At 36.5% G+C, this 20,902-nt stretch overlaps 1 long non-coding RNA gene across 2 annotated transcripts in view; it reads right to left on the bottom strand.

Annotated features, from left to right (window-relative positions):
* The window catches only part of LOC111922994 (uncharacterized), a 174,987-nt gene that overhangs the window by 19,653 nt on the left and 134,432 nt on the right, over nt 1–20,902 (bottom strand). Inside the window, exons 3-4 of one of the 2 annotated variants that reach the window (XR_015286185.1) lie at nt 12,315–12,383; nt 11,239–11,325 (exon numbers count right to left, since the gene is read on the bottom strand). This is a non-coding gene — a long non-coding RNA (uncharacterized LOC111922994). The remainder of the gene's footprint in view (nt 1–11,238; nt 11,326–12,314; nt 12,384–20,902) is intronic. The other variant, XR_015286184.1, reaches the window with a different exon arrangement.

Consider the following 20,902-nt stretch of genomic DNA (forward strand, 5'->3'; position numbering starts at 1 on the left):
GCATTCCATCCTTATTTCATGAGTTAATGGATGCCAATAAATTTACAACACCTTCACACTTCATACAGGTTAATGGATTTTCTGTTTCAGATATTCAGTGATCAGGCAGGAATACCCACCAGTGAGAGAGGGAGGTCTGGGCTATATTGTCAAAGTACAAAACCTAAAATAATATCCTAACTTTCCTGTTTACTGGCGAGGATGCCCAAGTTTCAAAGGATATTGAGTGGCTTGGCACACCATACAAATGAGACAAATACTTGCTCCAGTATTATGACTACAGATTTCTTTATACTGTTTCAGCAGATGGTTTATAGTGACAGCTATTTATCATTCTGACCAATGTATCCTTTTAATTGCCTTTTGTTTCATCACCATCATGTCATCTCCACCTGTTGCCTGCCTTTGTGTGTTTGGGATTTGTCAGGAGCACTCCTGCACTGTACAAAGCAGGTGTTAGTGCTGTGCACAGTGTAAATCTGCATTCAACAGTAAGGGCAGACTCCCCTGTGTTTTGGAAAATCAAGGTGGATTATTCCTATCAGCTGTGAGTTAATTCTCTGAAGAATTTGGATGCCCACAGGAGAAGGTAGGAGAGAACAGCTGCAACAGATCTGTGTAACAATATTTTTTTTTTCTCTACAGGTAAACAAAGCAATCAAAGACATTTCTCAGCTCTACATTTGCTCAGTGAGCACAACAGTAGAGAAAAGTCTGCTTCATAACTGGGATCCTTCATTCATTTAAAGATATATTTGTCATAGATAATTTATAAAGCAAAAAATTTATTGATGTGTCAAGAGGCAGTACAGGTCCATCATCACTGGCCATTTTTTCTCCTGCAGAAGTACTGGATATTGTTACATAGTGCATAAAGATTTAGTTTAACGTTCTCATCACTCAAGCAGTATGTATGTTTGTGTATCTATAGCAGTCAGACCATCGACCATACTAATGACTTTTCATCAGGCTTCACAGGAGAAAATGTATCTCCTGCAGGTCACTACTAATACCATTGCAATGAAATGTATGTAATCACTTTTTGCTGTCAACAGTGTAATAGCAGAGGTGTTCACCCTGTAGATGATCTATTATATTTTTATGGGTCTGTCTGGGAGGTTTTATAGAACTGAACATAATCCAGGTTGCTAAATTACATGAAGCTGGTCTGTGTGAACACTTTAAGTTTAAAAAGATTCAAGGAAAAGATGTTATTAACAATCAGATCAGTTTTGATTAGTAAAGACATCAAATAAAAATTACTTGACTACTCTTTCCTTTAAATTAAATACATCCTTTATTTTAAATATAAAAATATATTTTATTATAATATCACAACTAGGAAGCCAAATTATTCATGACTATTTTGTATGTGAAAATATTTGTAAACATGGAAGAATCTATAAACATACTGGAAAAAATATCCTACTAAAAACTAGTGCATGGACTTTTGTGCATACACTGAAATTTTCCTCAAAAAAGGAGAGGGAAGGGAAGGGAAGGGAAGGGAAGGGAAGGGAAGGGAAGGGAAGGGAAGGGAAGGGAAGGGAAGGGAAGGGAAGGGAAGGGAAGGGAAGGGAAGGGAAGGGAAGGGAAGGGAAGGGAAGGGAAGGGAAGGGAAGGGAAGGGAAGGGAAGGGAAGGGAAGGGAAGGGAAGGGAAGGGAAGGGAAGGGAAGGGAAGGGAAGGGAAGGGAAGGGAAGGGAAGGGAAGGGAAGGGAAGGGAAGGGAAGGGAAGGGAAGGGAAGGGAGCATTAGTCCTGTCATGGATGATGTAACCTAGAATAAAGCAAGCAAACTTTGTGCTCTAATATTTTAAGGCACCAGTTTAACTCATGTTTAAATGACATTTATGCCATTTAGTGTAAGCTGAATTGAGTCCCACACACTTTTGGAGAAACTAAAGCAAACACTACTTTTTAAAAATTAATTTATCCAATTTCAAAAAGAAAAAACAGGACATAGTTAGGCTCTATTATTTAAAATACAGGCTAAAGACAAGCTTATTATGCCATAGATTGAAAAGAAGTAGGTCTGGCATGACACAGATCACAACTGAGTATAATAGAGATATCTAACTAAGCTTTCCTAAAGCTCCTTATTTCATTTCTCATGTTCATGCTAGAGTTGTCCTCGCAAAGATGCTGTAACTGTCAGAGCATCAACAGCAGTCCCAGAAAACTTGTTCCCAGAATAAATATCCGTATGTTCTGCTTTTCAAACAAAAGAAAAATGCAGGGATTCCACAATCAGATTGCAGGTTTAATATTCTCTTCTTTATTTATCCTGCTGAGAGAAAGAGTAGCTTCAATGCATCCTAATCAAAACTTTAGTTGACTTTCAAATGAATGGAGCATGATAAAAGATAATTACAGTAAGATGAGAAGCAGTTGTCAGCCAAAAACTGAAAGGAAAAGGAAGATATTGGGAGCCATTAGTAAAATCAAGAAATCAAGAAATCAAGAAGGAAGGCTTTTACTGAACTTGGTAACTTTCCACTGGGGTTACCAGGAGGTACAATAGAGAATTTTTATATAATGCAGTAAATGTACACTTGCATCTGAGGGTTGGGCCTTCTAGAAAAATGGGGCAGTGCAGAAGGGCAGTGACTGAATATGCTGCCAGACCAACATTGATAATGTTCATTCTTCATGTGCACATGAATTTTACAGCACCCAAGGAGTCCAAGGACTCAGACATACTGAGTACACACCTCTCAGGTGGTCTGTGCATGAATAAGAGCAGTATGCCAAATATCTCTTGAATATACTACGTGTTGCCTATGAATGTCTCTCCAGAAAATACCAGAAATAAATTAGGAAGCCTAAACTGAAATGCCAGTAATGTGCCATGTTTTTTCCAGTACCTTCAGTGGAGGCAGACAGCCTCACCTGCATGTATTGCAGGACAAACTGGGGGAAAAAAAGAGGAAATAAGAGTATGGAGGAGGGGAGATAACGGTAAATAGGGACATAAGTTAATGTCATAGCTTAGTCCTTGCTGAACATTTGGCTCATATCACCTTTGTCAGTTACAGAAGGACCAAAGTGTAGAGTCATGTGGGCTTCAACAATAGAATGACAATAAAAATGTATGTTAATTCCAGAATTCTGGAATTGCAGTATCCATCTAGGGGTATTTTATACCTTAGTGTAAAGTTATTAAATCAGTATGCATTTACATATTTTAAGGAACATTTGCTGTTGATACAGCTCAAAGTTTCCAGCATTCAGATAATTATGTTAGAGAATGGCTGGTTAGATGGCAGATCAAGCTTATTCTAAGCTTTTCTAAAAGAGTTTAACCAAAATTTTCAATATATTTACTACATCAACCTCTTAGCACTTGTAAAGCAGCATGGCTGTTTTCAGTCCTATGCACTTGCACTGATTTATGCCAATGAAAGAGAAGGCACTGTTGTAAATTCAGAGTTCTTTTGAATTCCACGGACTTACATCCTTTATGCAAACCAGTTACCTCATTATGCAGAGCTGGTTGTTTACAATCAGTCTGTGTTGCAAGTATCAATCAACTTAATACATTTCCAAGCTAGACTTCCAGTCTAAACTAATCATCTAAGCCCCTGGATAGTGAATGCCAAGAAAGAGTATTCTTCTTTTCTTGCACTAGGGCATATTTCTTTTCTCCTAATGTGGATTCATCTGATATGTTTTAGATGCCTACTTTAAGAGATATTAATGTTACCCTATGTCCTGCCTGTCTCTGTGGAAACTTACAATTATCTGAACAGAATAATTCCACATCTAGCCTTAAAATAAAACACCATTTGGAGGTGTTTGTAGTTTTTACTATGATAATATCCTATGATATGAATCAGGTAAGTAATTTTTAGACACTTACATTTGGGACAGAACTCTTGCCACAATTCCAGGAGCTTTCAAAAAATCAAGGGGAGCAAAGAGACCATCAATTTGTTAAATAATTGCTTCTTCTTTCAAACCTACACCTACCCAAGAGGATATCAGAGTCCTTAATTATATGGAAGAAGTGCTAAAAGTATTACCTTTAAATAGTATTAAAAGGCAAAAGTCCAATGGCAAAAAGTTCAAATGTTAAAAAATATATGGGAAACCAAATGGATATCCTGAGAGAGAAGTACCATTTCTTATTTTCTCCTCCACACTCACCATCAATTTAAAACAAATTAAAAATCTTCAGTACATTTTCATACTTATGAATGCCAGAGATTGTGATCCAGTCACTTTAGCCACTCTATGCTCATTACCTTCTGCTCTATTGAACATATCAAAAATTAGTATGGACAGTGATTAAACACACTGGCATGAAAATGAAGCCTACGAGATTTATTTTATTCCTACAATGTGCTCTGATTCAAAAAATAACAAACACAAACCAAATAAAACCCCACGCACCCCAAAAAACTCAAAAGCAACCCAAACAAAAAACCATAAAACACCATAAAACCAACTCATTATATATAAAAGACATGAAATTACTAAAGCTATAGCCCTGTAAAAGATGGATGAAATTATAGTGTATATATAGAGATACTTTTAGGATAACATGTTTTAAAGTAAGGAAAAAAAAAAAAATAATTGCCAGCAAAAAGCACTGATGTCAGTGCAATAGAAATTTGTAATACTTGAACACACATATCTCCCACATTCACATGACAAAACCCAGTGTGTTAGAGTTAACATTATCCCATTGCTAGAAATCATCATCAGTAGGAATGCAGTACTGAACAATTATCAGTTTCTGCCTTCCATAGAAGGCTCCAATAGTTTTATATTAAAGAATCATTTTTATGTTTACCTGAAATATTTATGGGATTCTCTCCAGGTATTGAATTAGGAGAGAAAGGGATTTAAATGATCCATGTCAGAACAAATAATGAGTATTTTATGAGTTTACTGCTCAGCTTATTATTCTGCACTGGCATTTGCTTTACCACCTTGACAGTCTGAAGTAATTTAGTAGATTGTATACCATCACTACTTTAATTACAATGCTTCACTGAACAGTCACTTGTGCACTTGCTAAGAATTTTCTGCTAAGAAATTGTTCTGTCCACTGCCATCAAGCCATAACTTGAGGACTTAATAACCGAGGTACATGTAGCCAAAAGCTACATGTGTGGAAAGGATAACAGCCACTACCACACAAAAAAAAAACCACTGCAGTCAGATGCAGAAGTTAAATCTGAGGCACCAAACCAATCCACCAGCCTTCTGCTAAATGACTCTGATAGATCTTGGTTCTGCAAAGATCCAGGTAGCCTCCTGCTGCAATGCTGCTTTACTGAGGTGCTGGTAAGCATTCACTTACCTAACCTCAGACTCCTATTTCTCCACAAAGATATGAACCATCTATCACACTCCAGAATCCTCCATTCCCTAGCTATAAAAGCAAAATTGGTTGTGAGAAACGAAAAGGGTCACTAAGAAAATCCCAGCTGATCATTTCATATAAATAAAATCTTCCTTATGAGAACTCAAAATAGCTCTACAAACAGTAATTAATAGCTTGCTATTAGCCTTAAAATGGGCTTTACTTGACCCAGTTTCACAGACAGAGAGGCAGAGGTTGTTCATTTCCTTGTTCAACACTACAGTCTCATTCTGACTCAGATTTCTACAAAAAACATTGTTACTTCCCAGCATCTATGGTAAGGATGGGAAGACCATGATCTTCTGACAACTTGGTCTGGTCCTTTATGCATGGAAACAAAATTCAATGTTTCCTTATAAAAACTAAAGGCTTGCATTTTTTCAGAATAAAGATATGTAGCCATAAAATTTCCTTAGGCCATTTGGATGACAGTCCAGCTCAGTCTGGAAACAGTTCAGGAAATTTGAGGGGATATTAAAAAGAAAATTTCTAAATATCGAAACTGTAGGGGGGGAAATCCTTCTCTCATAAACAGTTGCATCTGTGTAATTAAGCTTGGTGGGGGTGTTTTCTTCTAGTGCTTGTAACAGAGTTATCAGCAGTGGGAGGAAGTTTAAAACTTGTGAAGTAGGACAGAGGCTCCTCCTTTACCATGGAATATGCACTGAGAACACACATCACTCTCAGTCTAATCAATTAAACTTACTTAAATAGAATTACACTAATTTATTTTAGGCTATAGGACAGAGGATTATCTGCCAAGGAAACCTTGAAACAAGGATACAAGTGATCTCATGAGAAAAATGTTTCCAGCCAGAGGGCTGAAGCTTCTTTTGCTGGCACAAGGACAGTGCAGTGCATCACAGCTCTGGTTCCAGAGTAACTGAGAACCCATCTGAAAGAGCCTGATGATTTTATCAGTTTATGTGTCAAGCCCTGCAACACAAAGGGTAGCAATTACATAATTTTCCACTCTGAATCAATTTGAATTCCTCCTATGTAGATCAATTTAATTTTCAGTTTACACTTTTTCCCAGCACATAAACTTACACGTATTTTCATTTTTTTTCAGCTCTCTTCAAAATGCCTCAGCTGGTTTATTTTTTTCTCAACACACATTGCTTTAATGACAATGTTAATTTTCTCATACTAAGCAAGATAGAATTTATTTCAAGAAATTAGATAGCAAATGAAAGCAAAGATTAAAAACCTGCACAAAAGCATAGGAATTAGCACTATATGCATCAGAGTTGTCTATACACTTTTTCTTTCTAGCTGACATCAACTTTTTAGCCATTCACACAATCTATGATAAGTACTTTAAGATCTCCTTTACTGTTTAAGAATCTGAAATATCAAAATAAATTATGTCTGTAAATAAACAGACACTAAGCATTTATATCAGCATTCACTTTTTACTACATAATATCCAATGAAATATTAAGGAAATTGCGTATCAGAAAAACAACATTCTTAAAAATATGATAAAAAATTAATATCTTTGTATTAACAACTACACTGAAATCCTGGTATACTCCTGTATTAATAGGTCTTGACACATTTTCATCAGGACTCCGCATATCTAGCTTTTTGCCTCTGAAAGTACACTTATAAATAAATTTTCTCTGGTGACACTGAAGTTTTAAGCAACTCAGTCCTCCCTCATTGCCCTCTCATGTGTCCTGGAAAAAATATTTCTGGTTCAAAAACATAAAAAAAATATATAAGTGAAACCTTGGACAAAACTCGTTTTAGCCTCAGCCAGTTCTTTGCTCAGTTCATCACAAATTGCCAGAATAGTTCTACCAGGACAAACGATGCTGATGAGCACTGGAGAAAGGAAAGGTGCATATGTTGCCAAGCAGTTGGTAAGTGTAGCAATTCTGAGAGAGGGATTTCAGCGTCACCAGTGCTGGTTCAGCTCCAGAGCATTCCTAAGGGATTTGCTAACACACTGGGAGGTAAGGTAGGGCTCCAGCCAAAGGGTGAAATGTAAATACTACCATCTGTACTAAGACAACTGTCTTTGGTTTTTGAGGCAAAGTCAGAAAAAATAAGCATGTATAACTTAGTACCCTTCTGTATTTTTGAGGTTTCATTCATCTTAAAGATATTTAACAATTAATGAAGAAAAACCAGAAGAAGACAGCATTATTTTAAAATGTCTTACTATAATGAACATGAGTAAAAAGTATTAATACAGAAATTAAAGTATTTTTTCCAACTATAGTTATCTTGAAAAAAATTAAAATTGAAGTTTGACATGTATATATGAACCATGTTCATAAACATTTTAAAAACAAGGACATTTAGATAAAGTTCCTGGTTTATCTTAATGAATGGTTACAATTAATTTTCTCATTGTAAATGCAACCACTTTATGAGGTCAATAACCCAGAAACAAGTGAAATATTTTAATATTTATGTCTATATTTTGATCTCCAAATTAGATACACAAATCATCTGAATGTAAAAATACTGCAAAGCATTGTTGAAGATTCCTGTGGCAATATCACTGCAAACACATTTAATGACTGGACCAATTCCAATAGTGTATTGAGATACAAAGCAATATTTCATAGCTTTTAAAATTAAAACAATGGGTCATTAACACAAGGTTCCTTCAGATTGTCTTTACAGAGATAATGATAATATCAGGGAAATCCTGGAACAGTTGTCTTGCTTTTCAGTGTATTCTAAAAAACTCAGATATATTAAGTAAGGCCATACACTTCATGCAGTCAATTCTCAGTGGTATTTCAGGAGAGATTTATCGAACCAGTAGATTGTTTCCTCTCAGATACCACTGAGACATGCTCGTGGAATTCTAAGATGTTTACAGTAAATTAGAAACTAATTAGTTGAACTGAAATGCCAGCACCTGCTCCTGCATTATTTAAAAGAATAAATGGGGAAAAGAAAAAAATCAACAGAAAAACATTTAGGGTTTCACAAATGGAGATAATACTTCAGGGCCTGGATTTCTCCAGGCCTATTTAATCATTCAAAGAGGTTGTCAGAATTATTGGATTATGGAACTGAATCAATGCATCTCAGATATTTTTTCTTCCTGCAGCTTTATAGTCATTATTGTATTAAGATTCTGGCAAACAAGGCCAACAATATTTATGGTTCCTGCCATAACATTAAAAATACATATCCCATTCAGATTTTATGAATCTTGAATTGCAGCAGGAAATGAGCAGTTTAGATGATAATTGACTTGTAAGGATTAGAGTAGTTCAGGTTTCCCCCTGTGCAAAGAGAAGGTTCATCTGAGGTCTTGCAGATAAATGATAATTCCTCCAGAACATCACATCTATCTTTACAGAAAGGTGTTTTAGTTCTGCAAATCTATATTGAGACAATAACAGTTATTAGTAAATCAGATAGAGCAGGCACAGCTAGGCATTTTGTTGTGGTAAAATGAGGGTGAAATACAAATCAAATATTAGATATATGTGGTATTTCATAGGATGCATAACCAAATAACCTGCCCATCCTAATGAGTTTGTAATTTAATCAGGCAAGTATAGTACCCAAGCAATTCTGGATGCGAATGTGTACCATCAGTGAGAGAATCTCTGAAGTGAGAGAAGCTCTGAGAAGAGCTGTGTTTCAAATGGATAACAGAAGGGGAAGTTTTCATAGTACAGGAATTAAGAAACTTTTCATATCAGAGAAATTTCCCTGAATAACAGAACTTAGAAGGAAAAAATAGTATTGTTCCTTTTCATATGCTGTTTTGGTTATAGCTATATATAGCTATATTTCATTATTCCATTTCAATTAATAACTACCAAAGTATAATCATCTTTTCTTGCTATCAGTGTACAAGAAGCAGAAGTATCTTCTTTTACTTCTTTTGTATTTTACCTCAGTATAAAGGCACAGGAACCAAACAAATACCCAGGTGGAGCTCTCAAAAAAAATGCTCAGAAAGCATCCTCAATAATATTAGATTTCATAAATTTCCTAAGATCTCTATTTAAAAATTAAATATTTTAGTTCTCCAGCAAAGTTCTCTGATCTTTTTTCTATACTTTTCTATACTTTTTTCTCACCTTACCCATATGTCCTCTTAAATTCTGTGGCTACTCTAATTACTTCATCTGACCTTCAACCAACTCATCAGATCTAATCTGTAATGCTGGTATGCTTAGAAGTCCCCAAAAAGTAAGAAAATTGGTTTTGTACACCTTGCTGATTATAAATTCTGCTGTGACTTTCCTTCAGAATTTGTCTTTTAAATCAGATATCAGACTATTACCTTTCTCATGGTAATTATTCTTTTAACAAAAAGAATAAAAATGAATTTGCAAAGCTCTTAAGAAAAATTATATTAGTATAATATTTTTGGAACATGTTTAAAAATATGTTCATTATTGTAAATTAACTGAACCATTTCACTTCAATGAGATATTAAACTCACTATAGTGCCATGACATGTTTGAGTATCCACATGCATTAGGTCCCATTTCCCCCATCAGTGAGCCTAATGCAAACACACACCATGCAGTGTTATGCTCTCCCCACACACTGTGTTGTGTTCCATGGAAGCACCACAGGGGATGGAGAGTGTAGATCCAGCCCAAAAGGGGCCAGAACTATTCCCACAGCACCACAGTTTAATGTCAAACAGAATGATTCCATCAAAACATATGAATGTTTCCATGTGACAGGAGTGGGAGTGAGTTGTAGAGGTAGAATTTTTCCTTTTGTCAAAGAGCAGAAACTTTGGATTTCAGTCATCACATATTCCATGAGTCTCATACACAAAGTCTAACACCTGGGCACCCAGGACACCTCTTTAGTGTGTACAAGTCTCTCTCTAGACATATTACGTGACAAATTTGAAGGAGCTTGAACACCTGAGAATTATGTATGTAATATGCTAACCTAACTTTCTCATGGCTGCAAATAAAAGGCTGGGTTACAACCTCAAGTGAGGTGGGGTTGAAAAAAAAGGATCACAATGAAAGAATGTTTTCCACTGGCCTTTGGTTATGGAATGTGCTGGTGGCTTTGGAATAATTTTACTTGAAAAATAAATAATCATAGGAAAAGAAGCACCGGGCATGGGTTAATAACATGGACCCTTGAGAAAAAAAGTTTAAAGAGAAATACATGCTGTCATAGAATCATAACAAATGTGACTTGAAACCGTGAGGAGAGACACAAGCTCTTATTTTTCCTATTTTCATTTAAATAGAAATTTGCATAAAATTTCAGGAAAAATAAAATAAGAATATGAAGTAGACTCAGGCTTATCATATCATTCAAAAACATATTTTAGCTCAAACTGGAACTGAATCAAGTTTCCAAGCATTATTTCGAAGACTTTGTTGAACCCTGCCATCCTCTCAGAGGCTTGCAGTTCAGTGGAATGGATTGACCAGGTTGCAGAGGGATGTTCAGCTCTGAGCCTATCTGCATTGCTTGGAATCTCCCTGCCCAAATCCCTATCTATCACCACATGCATGGACAAAATCTTCAACAAAAACCAGCATCTTTTCACTGTCTTTATTGTTCTTTACAGTTCTCCAAACACTAGCAAAGAGATCAGTTATTTGGCTGTACTTCAAGTGGAGTATTTGCTATTCTAACAAGAAGGATCTTTATTTCCTAGTCTCCTACAGTGGGCACCCGTGTTGAGCTGGGAACACAAAGCCAAGCCCTCTCCTTGCAGTCACCTGCAATCTCACTGCCTGAGCACGACTGCACACAGGCATTCATACATGTCTGCATGTGTGTGTTGAGGGGGGGATCCAGTGGAGAAGACCAGCAGAAAGGTCTGAGAAGTTTTGAATCCTTTTTCCCAGAGCTGTGGAGCTATTCTTATTCCAAATGTAACATTATACTATACCTTTCTTTGGTTATACCAGACTGTATGCCACCCTCAAGGGCACTTCAAAGGGGCTGTGCTTCTCCATTTGTAACACTTTCCATTTCCCTGAAATGGAAAAAAAACATTGAAGAAACCCTCTTTGGCTGAAGTCTGAGCAGCATGCCTGACTGTACCACATGGCCTCTTTAAAACTAAAATATTGTAATTTCCTTTATGAAACCAGTTCTGGACTCATGGGCTGGTTGAAAAAGTAACCTTGTTAGCTTGAATTCTAATGAAAATAGCATCAAAAACACTGGAATCAGACAGAAGAAAAAAGTTTGGTCTCTATTTCCTGAAACAGAAATAGGTCCATTATTAATTTATTTCCCTAACTGGAGCAATCACAAATTATCCACATTTTTTGCTAATCACTTGACAAGTAAATCAGAAAACCCCATCATGCTTCATCAGTAGATGATAAATAATATAATGCAAGTTTATCTAGACATGTGTAAGGAGTCTGGGAATGAAGAGCAAACCTTTTAAAATTATACTTTCAATACTTGAGCAAGTCATTATTATGATAATGTTTTATTTATTACCACTTAAAGCATGACTAAGTTATTTTTTGTTTCATATTAAGTAACATGTACAAAATTTGCATAGCAATTTCAAGGCCCTCTCTCTCAAAATCACATTGCTACGTTTTTAATGTGGGTGGATTAACTGTTCCTCCTCTAAGTATTGTTGGCTATTCTTTTTCCAGCTGAAGTCAATGCATTAGTCAGGCTATCACTACCATAAACAAATGTAATCTATTTCATCCATTGATTAAACCATCAGAGCCTGAAAGAACATTTCACCATCCAGGAAACCAAATGGGTATTTATAACTTCCATTCATGCTCTTTTTGCATACAGATTGTGAAATCACAGAGGCAGCATTTTGGTTTCTGACCTAATGTATTCACACAGAGGGATCAGTCAATTTTGCAAAAGAAGCAAAAAGAATTTAAATAAATGTTTCAAAGTCTAACACTAAGTCTGCCAGTAAGATGCAGTATATTTTAATATAAACATTGCACAAGTTCCATTCTGAAACTTGAAACACACCTGCTTTAAAGAACGTTTTGCTTCAACTCCTGAACCTCACTGCTGTCACTGCTCCCCAGATGTCTGGCCCTGTGAAAAGCAGCACACAATTTGCTCTGAGAGGGGGACTAACAAAAGATTAATTTGATTATAATCCTCACTGGTGGATCTTAAAGGAAGTAATGTAAATACTCGTATTTCCAGCACCTATTTATTAAAACTGAATACTCTTGTACATACTTATGGGCCATTTGCAAGTACAACTTAACTCCACTAAATCATAATTTTCTGAAAAGAAGATTTTGACAGCACTTTAGAGTCTGTTTCCCTCAATTCCAGTCCCACAGGTTTTAAGTAGTTCTGAGCTTAGAGTAACAAGTAGGTTGTTAGGGGTTTTATGAGGAAACAAATAGCTAATATAAAAAACTACTTTGTCTTGTCTGGAAAAGTTATCTCCACAGCCTGCTGACCATGGCTAGGAGTAGTTACTTAGGGGGAGTCACTGGAAAGCTTGTACCCATTGATTCTTCCCCTTCTATTTCATAAGTGTTTACCTCTCTTAGAATCACAGAATTGTCTGAAAAAGACCTCTAAGCTCATGAAGTCCAACCATTAACTCAGCACTGCCCTGTTCACCGCTAAACCATTGCCCTCAGAGCCATGTCCATTGTTTTTTTGAAAACTTCCAGGGAGGGTGATTCCACCCCTTCTCTGAGCATCCTGTTTCAAAGTCTGACAATACTTTCAGTGAAGAAATTCTTCAAAATATCCAATGTAAATCTCCCCTGGAGAAACTTGGGGCTATTTCCACTTGTGCTATCACTTGTTACCTGGGAGAAGAGACCACCTTTGTTTGGAAAAAAATATAATAAAATCCATTTTGAATTGCAAAAGTGACAGAAACTAAAAAATTGTAAAGAGCACTTAGAAGATAAAAAGCGTCATTCTTTGTTACACTGCACAGAGTGACAGACATTAGAAGACCCCACATCTACTAACTCCCCAGAAAATATTAAATTAATCAATATGCTGCATATGTAAAGAAGTAATAAAGAAAGGATAGAAAAATAAAGATCATCATGTTCTAATGACACTTGGGAAAAAATGGGAGGTGGAAAGGCTGGACAAATCACAGGATCAGAACAAGCATGAAGTTGGCAAAGCCCTCTGTAGTTTGTCAAGTCTCCTGCTCACAGCAGAGTCAGCCACAGCTGTTTGCTCATGTCTGGACAATCCATCTCCAAGGACAGATACTCCACAATCTCACTGTTCCTGTCACCACACACCCCTGAAAAGAAACTGCCTTCACTACCCATCAGGAACACATTGATAAGCCTTGTTTTCTCCAGGATGAAAAAGCCTGGCTGTCTCAGCCCATCCTCCTGTGCCAAAGGCTCTGCCTTAATCAACTTTGTGGCCCTTCAATGGACTCTCCAATATGTCCATGTCCTCCTTGTATGACTTGTTAGCATATCATGTTCAGAGCTTTGTTCTCTATTTGGTATACAAGGACTTTTGGACATGCAAATTAGTGAAGAGATAACTAAAAAAAAGAAAAGGTTAAATATTCCTGACAGGACCACACACAATTCTGCATAATTCCAGTCTTTAGTTATGTTTACTAACTTGAAGAGAAAGTATTGTCATCTCAACAAATGATACTAACATCTTATTTTTGTGCAGCCTGTGTTCATAATAATTTAGGTATTATAGTACACCATCAAACTTTCATGAAATGCATGTTTGTCTGGAGAGAGGAGAGGTAGCCCCGTGCCTTTTATTTTTCCAGGGTAAAGCAAAAGTGTATCGATAATATAAGAGTACAGACTAAACAAAAACCTTCCCCCTTCTTGTATGTACTTTGATAATGAAATATAGTATGAGAAGTTTTTGAATAAGAAAAAAAAATTACAAGTAAAGTCTGCACTGAATTTATTTATACCATCACAGACATCTGTAGCTTTAAATACATAGATAAGAAACTTAACAGTTTGTAAACCCTGCTATCTACAATTTTATTATGTCTAGTACTAAATCCCATCTATGACATTTTTAAATTGAGCAGTGGGAATTTTCAAAGGAATGATTTTATTTTTTTTTTTAATGGTGAACTATTTCAACACAATCTGGAAATGCAATTTTTCACATCAGGTTTCAAGAAAATATATTACAAATGCTTAGAGCAAGTGTATTCTTCAATGAATCACTGTTATTCACACATGGAAATCCAGGAGGTCTCCTCACACAATTAAGCACCTAATTATGTGGAGGAAAAAAAGCAAAACAAACAAATGAGTGCCTAAATAAATATATGTGATTGAACTGCTCATTCATTTCTTGTCCTCATTTTAATAGCATATTCTTGCCTGTACTAGCTATAAAAATATTAAGCATGTGCCAGTGCAATGGGCACACACTTAATATTTCAGTTTATATCAGCAATTATTACTTCAGGGTGAGCAACATATACAATATTTCTCTCATGAAACACACATGAAATAATTTGCCAGGGTATTTGACCAGTCAAATCTGGTTCAGTCTGTTGACTGGTATTGATTCTGAACAAAGCAGAGAGTGCTGCATTTTTCAAAACCTAGACTCAATAAATTCACAACCACACCAATTGAGCTGACAAACCAGAAGCCATACAATACATTTACATTCACAGCTAGCATGCCTTCTCTGATCTTTTTCCCCCAGACATGAGGCTGTAATATGATTTATTCTACTCTATTATTGCTTTCTATGTCCCAGTCCATGTTTTTGCTTAGGGACGCATGATGAATCAACTGCCAGGGGCCAGCACACTGAAAAAGTGAGAATATGAAGACGTGATAAGGTGAAAATGTGATTACAGTTCCAAACCGCCCCCAAAAGAAAGTCCCTGTCACCACAGCTTACACACCACAGTTCAGAAGACTAATATGAATCAAGAGTGAAAAGCCAACCAGAAATTTTAAGCAGACTACTGAAATAAAATTACAGGGTATGTGGCAAAAAATGAGTAGAAATGAGAGAGAAGAGTAAAAAATCCTGTATCTTATTCTGTAAGCTGAAAAAACCTAGCCTGCAATTCACCTAATATCAAACATTTTCATCAGCTTGCACAGAACTGTTATCACAACATTTGCATTTCCATAGACTGCTTTCTAGAGCAGCTGAGAAAAAAAGAAGAAATTAGAAACACAGTTATGATAAGTCTACTTCTCCTTAGCACTGTCAGCTTACTAGAGGTTGTTGCCTGCCCCACTGTTGGCAGCCAGCCCTGGCAGCATTGCCCCACAGGCTCCCCTTGCTGCACAGAGGGGTCAGCAGAGGTGAACTGGCTGGATGCTCCTGATAACAGGAGAAGTATCATGGGCACTGCTGCTGCCCACAGCATTCTGCCACCATTACCACGCTTTATTAAGAAAAAAGAGAACCTTTCACAGTAATGTGGAAATATTTCCTGCAGCATGAGGCTTTGCTGGAAGGCATCACACCCAAGCACTGCTCTGCCTCTGTAGTGCTGGACTTCTGAACCTCAATGGGAGTTCAGTGATAATCGCTTTTGACTGAAGGCAGAACAAGACTAAAGAGGGCAAAAGCTCACAAGGTGCAAACTGTGTCAGCCCTTGTCACAAAGACAGACAGCTCGGGAAGCTCCTCTCTGTTAACTGGTTGAGTCCACTGTTGTTCCTGCTTACCATTAATAAAAGCCACAGATATGCCAGCTGTCCCAGCTGAAGGATGAAAATCACTTTCAGACAACTTAGATGACAAAAAAGTAAGATTTTTATAGTTAGTTTTCTTCTCCAGATTCTCACTACTAGAAAAAGTTGTCCTCAGATGGTGACTCTCTTCATTTATGTTAGATACATTACTTAAGCTAAGATGAATCCTAGAATTATAGAATATCCTGTGTTGGAAAGGACCCAGAAGGATCATCAAAATCCACCTCCTGGCCCTGCATAAGACTGTCCCAAGAACCACATCTTGTGCCTTAGTGCATTGTCACCCCATGTAAAAATGGGGTGAGTTTTTCTATCAAGATCAGGTGGTAAGGGCATGTTAAATTTTTTGGAAAAAAGAATCCCAACTACAAGACAGAGCAGATGTAAGCAGAGCAGCACCCATACTGGAGAAACTCCCTGGAAGTACAGACTCTGCTCAGTGCTCCTGTTCTCCCTCCCATCTGTCATCCAATTTAATCTGACTATGTTGTATGGCTGATGGGGGTACTGTACACACCTTCATCTGCATTGGGCACTTCCAGGAAAATGTTTCCCTAGCACCACAGGGCTAGAAGTGCAGGTGTAATGGCTACATTTTTCCCCTTTGACAGAATTAAGTAGTCTGGCATTACCTCAGCATTGTATTTCTCTAAATGCAGAACAAACTGACCATTTATTTTTAAATTAGAATTTTTTTCTAAAGATGTCCTAAAAGTTTCCAATGAAACTTTTCCAGAAAAATAGACAATAGACATAATAGAATTAATGTACAAAATTAATTTGGCAGAAATTTCAAATCTCTAGAAAAGATTAAAAGAAAGTATCTAAGGAATTCATAAAACTCCAAACTTTTCACAGAGAAAAAATCTATTTTCTGGTCAGCTTTTTTCCCTCCTCATCATGCCAGGTTTCATGAAAAACAAAGTTATTTTTCAATAAAAAGCACCTCAAACCAATATCAAACAGTTCACCAACAGTAGAAACAAGAATTATTTATATAACTAGAAACCATCTTAAATATTTACATGGTACCCCAAAATCACATTTACTAAAATAGAAGCAACATTTCTGCAACTGACACACATATGGAAAAATTATGAGTTAGAGTCTAATGTGGTCTAGTTGATTTTCTTCAGTTAAACAAATTACATTGCACCAACAGTACAGAAGCTGTCCCATGACGACACGTGTGTTCCTGTGTACATTTATAATGTATTTAATATCATGCACAGCCCCAGTGCTAGTTACTGTTGCTCTGGAAGATGAAGACTCCAGATAATAAAAAAAAAAAAAAGAAAAATATGAAAATATCTTTTAAAGCAATTAAATGTAGTATCTTTGACTGCAATTGAAAAATATATTCTGAACCAAAAATTTAAGATATTTGACTAGTTCATCATAGTCCCATCTGAAAAGCTGTGCATTGGGAAAAACAGTTCTCTCCAGTGTTCTGTCTTCTTTTCCAAGGAGGAGTGAGTGACCCTGAAGAGCCAGTGACAAATTGCACACATGTGCTTATCATATTTCTTTTATGATGCAAATACAGTGCATGCATAATTTCTGTTGCACTCAAGAATTTGGTTATTAATTTTTATTTAATACTTCTAGTTTTATTATTTCAACCATTAAAACTTCCAGGAGAACATTTGCACTAAATAACTTATAATTATGGCAGAGGCTTGGTTTAGGTTTAATCACTTTTGGTAAGCACCAGCACAAAGATTTACAGATGTAAACTACAAGGTCTCTTGTTCTGTTGCAGAGTAAACCCACTAAAGTTTGAATGTCTGGTAAATATTTAATGAAAAAAATAAGCTCCTTGAATTTTTTGTATTGTAATATCTCTTTTCATCTGTTGTGCCTCAAGAAGAATTTCACACATCAAAATGCATGAAGTAATTTAAAGCAATTTTCAAGTGTCACATTGATTTAAAATATTTCCTCTTAAAAGATCAAATTCTTCAAATTGTGTCATGATTAAGCAATAATTGGAAGATTCTCTTAATATCCCTAATTCTGCCTTTTAACACTAAGATATGTGATGATCCATATGCAGAAGATTAAAATTGTTTTGTAAGATATGCTTTTGTGAAATTAATCACTGATAAAAAATATGCATAATGAAATTTCTGATTTAGCAGAGGTTAAAATTACTAAGGGAGAGATAGATAGAAGGGCATCTTGAAACATCTACTCTTGATATACAATTGTAAACCAATTGGCATTTCTGTCTTATTATAAAAATCCATGCCACTAAATGGTGGTATAGCAAGTCCTCACAGTAACATAGTAAGTATGTTAAGGAAAAAAAGTGGAACAAAACATATTTAAATTTCAAATGGATATGGTTTCCCCCATGGGTCTAATGTTCAGTTCTTCAGTATAAAGATGTTTTCTTTTAACAACTGCTGGAGAAAATTCTAGCCATATACACTAAAACTCCCTGTGTTTACAGTAAAATCCACAAAGTTTAAGGAAGTTTGATTAATCCACTTTAATGTACCCATGTCTCACTTCAGTGACAACCATTAGTGTCAGGTTTAATCAGGAACTACAGATTCCAGACATGTGGCAAGAAGTTATCTGGCCTCTTTATTTTTGCAAATATTGTAGAGGATTTCTGCACAGAAAACAAACAAAAAGCTAATATATGTCTAAAACTGGACTTTTTGGCCTGTTTTTATAAATAACCATTGTCAGTCAGGCAGGGTTTAAAAACCTGGTTCACTCTTGGTTAAGCAGCTAAACTGAAACTATCAAGAGCAATCTCCAGCAAGATACCTTAGGGACATAGGATTATATAGGTCTCCATTATGTGTTTTCTGTATCCTGTCCTCTTCAACTCATCCTTACATCCTTAACAAAAATATTAAAAGCAAGATAATCCAAAAATCACAAGACTGCTTCTGATGTCTCTTTGGGACTGCAAATGTAAATCAATCATGAAGCCAGAATATCTGATCAGAAGAGCATTATCTGATTGAAGGAATCTCTGGAATGTGTAACATCACTGGCATAACTCCAATAGTACTTCTCTAACTTGCTGTGAAGACATATATAATAAAGAGAAAAAAGCAGGCATACTCAAGGTATCAAAATACTGACATATTTTCATCAGGACACAGTTCTGCTGCTTTGTGCCAAAGACCAAAGTGTAATAATTTAAGTTTTGAACTGACCTTCCTATTTTCCACACTCCCTTGAACCACAGCAAACCCTGCTGTGACATCCATCATTCTAAGACTGGCTGGAATCATGAAAACAGACTAGGGGCAGAAAAAAGGGTACTCACAAGTCTAAGTGCTATCACTGGGATACTCTTCCCCAAAAAAAAAAAATTATGCCTCTGCTGGCAGTGTCAGCTATCCCCCAGTGTTAGAAAATGCAGTCTTACATCTTTATAAAAACAGATGCACTGTCAGTGACCAAAGAGCTGATGTGTGAACTATTGCAGGAGCTGACCCCTACAAACTGATGGGAACAGACATGATCTGCCCAAGGGTTTTGAGAGAGCTGGCTGCTGTTATCACAAGGGCTTCCCACCGTATTTTAGAAGCTTTGGAAATCAGGGTATACACTGGAAGACTGGAAGAAGGACAATGTCACCCCAATCTACAACAAGGGTTTCAAGGAGGATCTTTTGTACACAACTTAATGTAGGATTTTGAGCTTTATAGTGATGTGCAGCTGGGTAGATCTGAGTGCTTTTTGTTTGCTGTCTCTGATATTGCATGGGATAGAACTAACCTTAAAAAAATATGTTTAGATTTTATACCTGGTCTTGTCTCACATATTTTATTTGCATCCCAGTGTGTGACCACTCAGGCCACCCAACTGGGTTGGTCATTATCTCACAGCAATCTACATATCTCAGTTTTCAAGAGGATTTGTCTGCTCCTCATTAGCCAAGGTCAAATAGGACTAATGCTTGGAAGATTTGTACCTCATTAGCATTATCTTTATTGCTATTATTTCAGAAGCTAACAAAACAAAAAGGAATTATTCCCCAGTTAGTCCCAAACATTCCTACCCTTCTCATTAGTATTGGCATTACCCTTTTCTCTAGGGCAGCTCAGAGCTCAGTTCTTTCAGAAAGAAAGGCTGACAGCAGCAAAATTATGGTACCAAAAGGGACAGGCAGAAAACACTCCCCTGATTTATAATCAGATTCCCTTACTGTAACAAGCACTTTCTCATTGCTGGACTACTTAGATCAGCTCATGTAATTTGTCACGTACTAGAAACTATGTCTTGTTCTGACTGACAAAGAAGGGTGTGTTCCCTCTCTATACTTAATCTAGAATTTTAACCACTAAATGCTGTGCAGCATCGTTGGGGTGGTACTTTAATTTAGCTCCTAATAAAAAAAGAGATACCCTTCTGAATATTACTGACCTATGCAGGTATGATGTTTTTTGCACCTCTGAGTGACAGGCAAGTAAAAAATATAGTTTCAAGATGAGATGTGACATGGGGTCTCACATGTTTTGGATTCTCAGCATGCTTCCCATATAAAACTTGATGACCTTTGCAATTTGTTCATGTCTAAATGCATTCAAGAGATAAATCTGAGGTATGACCAGCTTTGGCAGAGACAGGCCTAAAAATAAGGCATCTCAAGGGAGTAGGAATTTGTACAGAATTTGAGATAAATGTACCCTCTTAGCAATCAGTGATCATTTTGTGGATCATTTTGAGGATTTAGGCACAGTTTGCCTTGATTTCTCGATTCTCATAGGTGGATCCTAGGTGTTTAGATTAAGTTGGCATATATACAGGCACAAGTAAAAGTAGAAAATAGCTATGATACCTGGGGAGTGCTCAGATAATGGAGGTATCAGATATTTAGCTACAATTACTTGAAGCAAAGCAGGATATTTTAGGTAAATACAGATT

Source organism: Cyanistes caeruleus, chromosome 4 (genome assembly GCF_971803275.1).
Source record: "Cyanistes caeruleus chromosome 4, bCyaCae1.hap1.1, whole genome shotgun sequence".
In the NCBI taxonomy this organism is placed as follows: domain Eukaryota; kingdom Metazoa; phylum Chordata; class Aves; order Passeriformes; family Paridae; genus Cyanistes; species Cyanistes caeruleus.